Below are 12,247 nucleotides of genomic sequence, written 5' to 3' on the forward strand. Positions count from 1 at the left end.
TGTGCAAAGCATCAAGGCAAAGAGTACCTACTTTGAAGAATTTGAAATATAAAATATATTTTGATTTGTTTGACACTTTTTTGGTTACTACATGATACCATGTGTTATTTCATAGTTTTGATGTCTTCACTATTACTCCATCATGTAGAAAATATACGTTTTTGTTACAGGGTGGAGTATACCTGTGAAATTCATATAACAGAAGTGTGAGATTGACTAATATGTTCTGCTGATTGGAGAAGCTGCTTTCGTCTGCAGGTCAGTCATGGGAATCTATTACGAAAGTGAGACTGCCTGGGTTGTGAATTAACCTTGTACAAGGTAACATTGTTGAGGTCCTTGGAGTAATTATTCTAGAAAAACCTCCAGCCCTATCACTGGGTGTGAACACGTCTGGCACATTTGACAGCCAATGGACAAAGTTACCCTGGATAAGAAAATAAGGTGAGTGAATGTGCAGGGGGTTAGATCTGATTAGAAGTCCAACTTAACCTCTGGTTATAATTACATAGAGTTACCCAGACACATTTTTTATTTACGTTTCTTTACCTTTCTTGGAAGAAAGAAAAGGCAGACTCCTTAAGTGGGATGTGGGACCCTCGGCGGGTGCTGCTGAATTATTGATTCATTATTGTGTGTGTGTGTGCATGACACAGCCTAACACACACTAAGCGCACACACACACTCCCCCGTGGATACACCTGATAAGTCCCTTAGATTAAAAACGGGTTGCCAGAATCAATAACCTAGTAATCCATCTTGGCTATTCATAAAAGTGCAATATCACAAAACAAAAACAGTTTGTCTGCACAGATGGACTGTTTGTTTTCTTCTAGTTCTATTTCCCTGACAGTTGTTCAGAGTAGACTTTCCAGCGCTAAGTAACCAATACTCTTTCATCTTAAAAGTGAGCCACTCTCTCAAGAGTCATCGTCGGAGGTCAGTGGAATGATAATTGTTTTACGGGGAGTTAAAGCTCCATTAATCAGAGGGGGATTAGGGGGAATACCTGGCAACCGTCCTCCCTCAGACAAAGTCCTTTCCATTCTATAGATTCCTGATAGACAGCGGTTCCCAGGGCTCCTGACCCTGAATAACAAAAAGGGCTTTGGGCCACTTAGAGCTGGCTACCCTGCATTGTGATGATTGTGAGATAAAATACAGTGTTGGGTCTCCAGTTGGTCACAAAGTTATTCAATTGATCACACCAATTCAGTGTTTTACTAGTGGTTGGTTTCCATGCCTGCATATATTCAAGAATGTAAATGATAATTGAACAGAGTACCAGATTTCAGACTGTAGCTACCTTATTAAGTAGTTAAATGCACAGCTGTTTTAAACAACAGTTGTGTGGACTACCTTACATTTAAGGGTTCTAGAGCAAAGATTCAGTAACTCAAGTTAAATTGACTAAAGTAAAATATGTCAGTGTGTATAATGGCCTCTCTCTTCCCAGGAATAATTTAGTAAATTTAATGGCCTAAAGTGCTTCAGGAAAGCAGACGAGCACCGTTCGTCTTAAAATTATGTAGCAATAATGTCGATAGCTACACTCGGAAACGGAGCAAACCAGAGAATGATTATTAAATTATACAAGTGTGTTCTTCTCTCTGGCTCGCTTGTGCCTAGCTTTCACTGTTCCCTCAACACAAGCTGCCTGGCACTCAGCAGATAGCTAACAGTGTTCCCTCAGCACGAGCTGCCTGGCACTCAGCCTATAGCTAACACTGTTCCCTCAGCGCGAGCTGCCTGGCACTCAGCAGATAGCTAACACTGTTCCCTCGGCAGATAGCTAACACTGTTCCCTCAGCGCGAGCTGCCTGACACTCAGCAGATAGCTAACACTGTTCTCTCAGCGCGAGCTGCCTGGCATTCAGCAGATAGCTAACACTGTTCTCTCAGCGCGAGCTGCCTGGCACTCAGCAGATAGCTAACACTGTTCCCTCGGCAGATAGCTAACACTGTTCCCTCAGCGCGAGCTGCCTGGCACTCAGCAGATAGCTAACACTGTTCCCTCAGCACGAGCTGCCTGGCGCTCAGCTAACACTGTTCCCTCAGCGCGAGCTGCCTGGCGCTCAGCTAACACTGTTCCCTCAGCGCGAGCTGCCCCCCCCCCCCCCCCCCCCAAGATTGAGTTATTACATTAATTTGCCTGGCTCGTGATATTTCCTCTCCTCCTCCTTTCTCCTCCCTCCTATTTCTGGATACTGTCTTTGGCAGCCAGATCAGCTGCTGTCTCATAATAGAAACTTCTGGTAGACTCTGTTAGGCTGACAGACCAAGGCAGACCCCCTGTCTCAAGTTCACCTCAGACAGACAATGACATGCACACATTACATTATTACACTCTGGGTAGGGGGTGGTCATTGGGGGGATGCACTTGTAGCAGGCCTTGTATGCACCACAGGAGAACTAAGAAATGAAGAGCGACACCACGGCTGTCTTTTAGGCTTTTATGTTGATCTGCAATAGTATTGTGAAAAGACAGGACAGGAACACATCAGCCTCCAATGCACCATCTGACAAGTTGTTCTTTCTCTCTTAGTGTTTTCTCAGACCCACACAATCACACTCATACATAAAGCCATAATGTATACTATAAAATAATAACCAGTCCTTATTACAAAGAATGTATAATCTTAAGTCTTAAACAATAGAACCATACCTGCAATAGTATTGTGAAAAGACAGGAACACACCAGTCTCCAGTGCACCATCTGACAAGTTGTTCTACACAGGAGCATGAAGACAGGTAAAACACATATCCTGTCTCACATCCCCAATACATTGCTAGGTGCTTTCAGTGTTGACAGTACCAAAATACAACAACTCATGTACAAAAACACTGCAACACAAATAAGTTACAACGTGAAATCGCTGCTATCCCATTCAGACCTTAGAGGACCAAACTACATCTCTCATAATGCAACGCCAGCACCAGTCGGCAGTTTAGCTGTAGAAAGACATGCTAGCTAGCAACAGAAGCACTTTTAGCACTCTGTAAACTATATTAATAACAATAAAACTCTGAAAGTTACATGTTTCAATAGTCTCACACTCCTTTATAACAATATCTACAGCATTAACCTTGGGATGTTTGATTTATTTCACGTTATGGACTTCTACAAAGGAGTAATCTGCAACACATACCTTTCTCTCTCAGTGTTTTCTCGGTTTGAGGAGAACGGGAGCTACGGATAGTACCAGGGTGTTAGTAGGTGACACAAGCACCCAGATGAAATAAAATAAATGTAATGAAACAAAACCCGAAGATGTTAACATCATTCAGCTACTGTAGCTGCCTACCTAACATCAACAGACAGCACCAGTAGCGCAACAATTCAAAATAAACACCAAAAGTAAAGTTCCTGGCGATCATAGCTATCTGACTCCCCCCTTCTGTCTGAACTTGGAATATTCCTGTTCGCGGGCTTTGGCCACTGACCCTCAACCTGGTCGTTCTGTTCTGCATTGTGTACTCTTCTAATAATTAGAAGTTTGATGGAATAACCATTTTAACTCTACTACACACTGTATACTGTGATGCACTGTATAGTGTACTGTGTCCATGATTGCACTTACCCAGAAGGTATTTTTAATCAGTGATCTTGTATTGTCTTGTAGTATTCATTATGCACGACTAAACAGAGGTGGATAAATTATTGATTTAAAGATTTCTTTAGACACTTTCAATCATTTTCCATATTGTGGACATCAAGCATATTTTACACCCAATTGTGCCAGATATTTTAAGTGATACCTGCAATGAATCTGATTGGAGCAAACAAGCTACCATGGCCTTGGTGTATTAGCTAGCCCTCGACAGGCCTAGTCCACTATAGATCCCTGTATTTTATAATAGACAGACAATGTGAACACATGGCCTGGAGATTACCGTGCACATGATACATGCAAAAAAAACACTTGCAGAACCTTCAAGAAGTTAAAAGTTAACTTGTGAAATTAGGTAACAGTTTAGCTGAACAGCACTATACTGTAGTGTAAGAATCCACATCAGATGTTCATACCCATAGTGGTATGCAGGGATTTAAACACCTTTATGGAGCTCACGGTATCACTACTGAATGCTAATAGACTTAATGAATGAATTATGATGTGGTTATAATCATAGCCGCGGGAAGTAGGGGTGCAGAGGGTGCTGCAGCACCCCCTAAAAAATCAGAATAAAAATCACATATATTTATTATCAATTATTATTATATAAAAAAGATCACAAAGGTAATGCACTGGGCCTTTAATAGTCCTGTATTAGCGGACCAATATAGCGATCTGCAGCATGGGCAAACCAAAACAATCCCCCCCCCCCCCCCCCCAGGGGTTGGTTGGTTGTCTTCTGGAGGTATCAGGCCTCAGGTTAGATGTCTTCTGGAAGTATCAGGCCTCAGGTTGGATGTCTTCTGGAAGTATCAGGCCTCAGGTTGGTTGTCTTCTGGAAGAATCAGGCCTCAGGTTGGATGTCTTCTGGAGGTATCAGGCCTCAGGTTGGATGTCTTCTGGAAGTATCAGGCCTCAGGTTAGATGTCTTCTGGAGGTATCAGGCCTCAGGTTAGATGTCTTCTGGAGGTATCAGGCCTCAGGTTAGATGTCTTCTGGAAGTATCAGGCCTCAGGTTGGATGTCTTCTGGAAGTATCAGGCCTCAGGTTGGATGTCTTCTGGAAGTATCAGGCCTCAGGTTGGATGTCTTCTGGAAGTATCAGGCCTCAGGTTAGATGTCTTCTGGAGGTATCAGGCCTCAGGTTGGATGTCTTCTGGAGGTATCAGGCCTCAGGTTAGATGTCTTCTGGAAGTATCAGGCCTCAGGTTGGATGTCTTCTGGAAGTATCAGGCCTCAGGTTGGATGTCTTCTGGAAGTATCAGGCCTCAGGTTAGATGTCTTCTGGAGGTATCAGGCCTCAGGTTGGATGTCTTCTGGAGGTATCAGGCCTCAGGTTGGATGTCTTCTGGAGGTATCAGGCCTCAGGTTAGATGTCTTCTGGAAGTATCAGGCCTCAGGTTAGATGTCTTCTGGAGGTATCAGGCCTCAGGTTGGATGTCTTCTGGAAGTATCAGGCCTCAGGTTGGTTGTCTTCTGGAGGTATCAGGCCTCAGGTTGGTTGTCTTCTGGAGGTATCAGACCTCAGGTTGGTTGTCTTCTGGAAGTATCAGGTCTCAGGTTGTCTTTTGAAGGTACAGTATCAGGCCTCAGGGCAAAGTGATATGGGATACCTGACAGAATGACAAAGTGAGGAAAGATCAGAGGCTTGTCACTAACACCACATTAAACACTTATGGAACTCCAAAATATGTTTTCACGGTAACGTGTAGGCTACTCCTGTTTTCAATTGAAGCCAGTTGCTCAGTTTCAGGCCACAGCCAATCACAGCCAAAGTCAGTGACAGGTGAGCAACATTTGAGCTTGTTTGATCTACAGTGTATTGGCATATGTGTTTGGGGGGTTATAGCAACCAGATGATTGATAGTTGTCGTTGTAGTGTGTGGCATGACTATGGTCCCCACCCAGTCTGTCATCAGTCCGCCAGGCTCTCCCTCTTCTTCTTTCCATCTGGAAGTTTCTAGGTCTCCATGTCGCTCAAGCAAATACACACCCTCTCCAACCTCAACCTCAAATACACACCCTCTCCAACCTCAAACACACACCCATACACATACATCTACATGTAACTACTCATACATGCATGCATGTGTGCACACACACACACACACACACACACACACACACACACACACACACACACACACACACACACACACACACACACACACACACACACACACACACACACACACACACACACACACACACACACACACACACACACACACACACACACCCTTGACACAGACCCATCCAAACAGTAGGCCTACCCTACAGTCGTGGCCAAAAGTCTTGAGAATGACACAAATATACATTTTCACAATGTCTGCTGCCTCAGCAGTTTGTATGATGGCAATTTGCATATGCTCCAGAATGTTATGAAGAGTGATCAGATGAAAAGTCCCTCTTTGCCATGCAAATGAACTGAATCACCAAAAAACAATTCCACTGCATTTCCTTTTTGCCACAAAAGGACCAGCTGACATCATGTCAGTGATTCTTTCGTTAACATAGGTGTGAGTGTTGATGTGGACAAGGCTGGAGATCACTGTCATGCTGATTGAGATTGAATAACAGACTGGAAGCTTCAAAAGGAGGGTGGTGCTTGGAATCATTGTTCTTCCTCTGTCAACCACGGTTACCTGAAAAGAAACACGTGCTGTCATCATTGCTTTGCACAATAGTAGCTCGGGGAACAAAACATCGATATTTTGGGTCCATGGCCAGGAAACTCCCGAGACCTTAATCCTATTGAGAACTTGTGGTCAATCCTCAAGAGGCAGGTGGACAAACAAAAACCCGCAAATTCTGACAAACTCCAAGCATTGATTATGCAAGAATGGGCTGCCATGTGGCCCAGAAGTTAATTGACAGCATGCCAGGGCGGATTGCAGAGGTCTTGAAAAAGAAGGGTCAACACTGCAAATATTGATTCTTTGCATCAACTTCATATAATTGTCAATAAAAGCCTTTGACACTTTATGAAATGCTTGTAAATATACTTCAGTATTTCATAGTAACATCTGACAAAAATATCTAAAGACACTGAGGCAGCAGACTTTGTGAAAAAAATATATATTTGTGTCGTTCTCAAAACTTTTGACCACGACTGTACAGCACTGAGTCACCTTGCTCTAGTCTTTCAATGTCACTGAGGCATATCACCACACACACCCACACACCTCTCGGTGTGTCCTGGCCCTCTGCCAAGTGTCTGTCAGTCTGTCACAGAGCTGATCACCGCAAATATAGACACAGCCTGGTACTGTGGCACGCCACTGTTTGACCTGATCTGCAAACACTGATACACAGTGGGCAATGTCATAACCAACACTATAGTGTTATTGGAGCAGGAATGTCAACATGTAGCCTGTTGTATGTTTGTCTAGAGGGTTCTTTGGATACAGGTGGAGGATTTGTTAGGGATGTACATGGACTGTGTTTGTACACTCGCCTACCGTTTAGAAATTCAAAGATCTCTGTTCTATTGCTGTAACCTATCAGAGTTGTTCCATTGATCTAGTCTAATGGACCCTACCCATGTATGAGTCATGAGTAGGATCCATGACCAACTGACCAGAAAAAAGGTCCTGGGTATAGGCATCACCGGAGGTTGGTGGCACCTTAAATGGGGAGGGCGGGCTCATCGTAATGCCTGGATCAGAATAAATTGAATGGTATCGAATGTGTTTGATGCCGTTTCATTTGCTCCATTCCAGCCATTATAATGAGCTGTCCTTCCCTCAGAAGCCTCCTGTGGTAGAAGCACACACATGCCCTCTCACTCTCCCAGGTAGTGATGAAGCTAGCGCCCCCCCCCCCCCCCCCCCCAACACCACCATCCCAGCTGTGAGATGGGGGGGAGGCACAGACAGACAGACAGACAGGCAATCCAGTATAAAGCATTCCACAGGCCCACTAGTCCTCTTGGTGGGTGGTCCAGGCCCCTGTATTGGACCAATCGCCGCAGAGACAGCTCAGCTACCTTTGCAAGAGGCCCGGCTCTTCTGCATTTGTCTCTACCCATGCAGATCTTCAGTGGATGTCGACGACACTCAACAGGGCCTGCTATTCAAAACCGTGACGAGAGATGAGATATGACGGCTTGTGTTATTTAAATGTCAGACAATATGTTACAATTACTGAACACATTTCATTGGTTCTTCAGACATGTGTCTTTCACAAGAGCCTCATTAAATATTTACAGGCCACCGACTCGTTCAAATAATGATGATTTACCTCAAAAGACCATGGGGAACCAGGAAACTAATTCAAGTGTTTAATGCATCCCTTGATGTGTAAGGAGTGTCGGACATTTTGTAAAAGAAAGCTCAAACTGCCAACAACCACAGAATTGGTTTTACTGTTGAACTCTGTTGAACTCACTTAAATATTACACTGAACAAAAATATAAGTGCAACATGTAAAGTGTTGGTCCCATGTTTCATGAGCTGAAATAAAATATCCCAGAAATGTTCCATACTAAAAAAAAACGTATTTCTCTCAAATTCTGTGCAGAAATTTCTTTACATCCCTGTTAGTGAGCATTTCTTATTTGCCAAGATAATTCATCCACCTGACAGGTGTGGCATATCAAGAAGATGATTTAATAGCATGATCATTACACAGATGCACCTTGTGCTGGGGAGAATAAAAGACCCATTTAAAATGTGCCGTTTTGTCAGACAACATAATGCCACAGATGTCTCAAGTTTTGAGGGAGCATGCAATTGGAATGCTGAATGCAGGAATGTCAACCAGAGCTGTTGCCAGAGAACTTAATTGTTAATTTCTCTACCATAAGCTGCCTCGAATATCCTTTTAGAGAATTTGGCAATACGTCTAACCGGCCTCACAACCGCAGACTACATGTAACCACGCCAGCCCAGGACCTCCACATCCGGCCCACCCACTGAGGAGTATTTCTGTCTGTAATGAAACCCTTTTGTTGGGAAAAACTATTTCTGATTGACTGTGCCTGGCTCATCAATAGGTGGGCCTGGCTGCCAAGTGAGTGGGCTTATGCCCTCCAAGGCCCACCCATGGCTGCGCCCCTGCCCAGTCACGCGAAATCCATAGATTTGGGCTTGTCCTCATATGAACTGTAACTCAGTAAAATCTTTGAAATTGTTGCATTTATATTTTTGTTCAGTATAAATCACAGAAATGATAGTTTGCTGACTCTACTCTTGCATCCAGAAATGAGGTGTTCTGATTTAAATGGAATTCACAAGACAGTTGAAGTTGTAAAAACAACCAGGAGCAATGGCTGTGTTTTGCAATGGCTATGAAACTACAGACGAGGAAGCTGCCTGGCACTTTGTCTGTATTAAAGGCCTACTCTGTTTGAAAAACAACAATAATAATGTATCTAGCTTTCTGCATTAAAGGCCTACTCCATTTGAAAAACAACAATATTAATGTATCTAGCTTTCTGCATTAAAGGCCTACTCCTTCATTTAAAAACAAACAGCATTAATTTGAATGATCAAAAACAACTGCAAAATAATGGACTGGGCCTTTAAGAGACAATATTATGCGGTGGCCCAGCCAGCTACGGCAAGCAGAGGCACGGCGGTGGCGCTATAACACTTCATCATATTTGGCATCTAAATCACACATGGTGGCAGCCTGCTTTTCACACTGTGCAACCCCAGATCACAGTAGACCGCAAGACTGCCGTCCAAACCACCTGCAGACATGTCCAACATATTTCTACATGCTCAATAATGCCCACCCATCAGCCATACACATGCACACCGCGTACACACGCATGCGTGTCGCAGCACCCCCACCCCAAACCTATGGTTATAATGCATGTTTTGACATAAGCATGTATGGCCCTCTTCTAATGACTTAAGTTATTAAGGACATCTGAGATAATCTCAATGTATTACCATCTCATAATGATCCTGACTTCCGGACGGGGAGCTGGTGCAGTGTCCCGCCAACGGCACCCTCCAGAGCTTCAGGGGACGTGTCATCGTGGTCATCGGCCACGCCTTGAAGAGCGCCGCTATGGTGAGAGAAAACACACACGCGTTTAGGGATACACAGACATTCATGCATGAACGCAAATGCACACACATTTAACCTTTATTCATGTGGGGAAGTCCCATTGAGACCAATTTCTCTTTTACAAGGGAGCCCTGATTCACAAGTGCATGCATCTGCACACACTCAAACACACGTGTATGCATGTGCACCCTACGCACACATACACACACACACTGTGTCTGCAGCTAGGACGGTTAACTTGCACAATGAGCTATTTAATTTATTCCACCTAAAAGTTCAACAACCCAGACTGTTTTGATTCAATTAGGGTCATATTCCGTTCCTCCACAGACCTCCACTCTAAGTCATACGGAAGTCATGGATTGTTCAATCAGACAGGAGTCCAGTTTGTGTTTCCCCACTGAAATCAGTTCACCTCGTCTATGCTGCATTCAGCTGTTTCTGGGGCAAAGCGATTTGCTGTCTTCTCAGCATATTTGTGAACCGTAATTGAAGTGAATCACCATTTTTTCCAAATGAAGCATAAAAGCATGATTTGGTTCTGTTTTTCGCTGTACGGAATGATAAATGATAGTCACATTGCTATAAAAAAAAAGCATTCTTAGTCAAATCAAATCAAATCAAATCAAATTTATTTATATAGCCCTTCGTACATCAGCTGATATCTCAAAGTGCTGTACAGAAACCCAGCCTAAAACCCCAAACAGCAAGCAATGCAGGTGTAGAAGCACGGTGGCTAGGAAAAACTCCCTAGAAAAGGCCAATACCTAGGAAGAAACCTAGAGAGGAACCAGGCTATGTGGGGTGGCCAGTCCTCTTCTGGCTGTGCCGGGTGGAGATTATAACAGAACATGGCCAAGATGTTCAATGTTCATAAATGACCAGCATGGTCGAATAATAATAAGGCAGAACAGTTGAAACTAGAGCAGCAGCACAGTCAGGTGGAAGTTGAAACTGGAGCAGCAGCATGGCCAGGTAGACTGGGGACAGCAAGGAGTCATCATGTCAGGTAGTCCTGGGGCATGGTCCTAGGGCTCAGGTCAGTTGAAACTGGAACAGCAGCATGGCCAGGTGGACTGGGGACAGCAAGGAGTCATCATGTCAGGTAGTCCTGGGGCATGGTCCTAGGGCTCAGGTCCTCCGAGAGAGAGAAAGAAAGAGAGAAGGAGAGAATTAGAGAACGCACACTTAGATTCACACAGGACACCGAATAGGACAGGAGAAGTACTCCAGATATAACAAACTGACCCCAGCCCCCCGACACATAAACTACTGCAGCATAAATACTGGAGGCTGAGACAGGAGGGGTCAGGAGACACTGTGGCCCCATCCGAGGACACCCCCGGACAGGGCCAAACAGGAAGGATATAACCCCACCCACTTTGCCAAAGCACAGCCCCCACACCACTAGAGGGATATCTTCAACCACCAACTTACCATCCTGAGACAAGGCTGAGTAGTCATATTTAGTCACATTGTTATAAAAGATCATTCTTACTGTTATGGGGTTTTTGGTATTCATATGTACTGTATTTCTTATAGATCCCAATTGTGTCAAGAATTGGGATAAGAATTTGTTCTTAACTGACTTGCCTAGTGAAATAAAGGTAAAATAAATAAATAAATAAAGGTCTCAGAGTGAGTGACGTCACCGATTAAAACGCTATTAGCGCGTACCACCGCTAACTAGCTAGCCATTTCACATCGGTTACACCTGTGAACCAGATACTTGCCAAACCCTCTGTGTTGACTGTGTATCTGTGTATCTGACATTCTGTATAAGAGAGACCAGACCAGTGAGACAGACTGATAGAGATGGTAACAAACAGAGATAGTGACAGACAGGCAGCAGACTGACAGGGGGTAGAGTAATCGATTTAGAAGAAATACCACAGTCAGTGTGACGTGTGGCTCAAGGTCAGAGGTGAGACGAAGTGCTGTGATAAAGTCAACCTACCCTTCTACACTGGTGTTTCTGCAAAGACAGCTCCCAGTCTGCACAGGTATCTTCCAGCCTTTGCAGCCAATAGAAAAACAACCTGTCTACGATGACTCTTCAAATTTACATTTTGTTTTTCATCAACTAAGTTCTAAATTGTTACATGTCATTTTCCTTCATAGGCTGAATGTTGTGGGCAGAAATTGGAGTTGTGTTATACAGCAAGCAGAGAACAGCAAAGTAGACACAGCTCAACAACTCAGACCGCTATATTGATGATCCTAACAAGTGGATAAAGCCTCATCCCACAACGGAATACATATTTTGGCACAACAACGTCTGTTGTGAGACTCTGCCTCACAGTAGCTCTTAGATGTCCCAGTCAATTTGCAGAGCAGGGAGGATAAAGCCCAGTGCTACAGACGAATACACAGGAATATGGCCTTGTTCCTCTAGATGAAGGCCCTACTGAGCGGCCCTATCTACCTGACGCCACTTCCACTACCTCTTCGCTCCATTTCCTGTCATCTTATCTTCCCCCACCAGAGCCTACATCCACCTGGATAGTGTGAAAGGCAAACTCTCCTCCTTCATAACCTTCCCTTCCTCTTTGTATCCCTCTCTCTTTTTTTGTCCTTTGCCTCGGCGGTGTATTCATTTGGGATTTAACCATG

Source organism: Oncorhynchus kisutch, unplaced genomic scaffold (assembly GCF_002021735.2).
Source record: "Oncorhynchus kisutch isolate 150728-3 unplaced genomic scaffold, Okis_V2 Okis07a-Okis12b_hom, whole genome shotgun sequence".
NCBI lineage: Eukaryota > Metazoa > Chordata > Actinopteri > Salmoniformes > Salmonidae > Oncorhynchus > Oncorhynchus kisutch.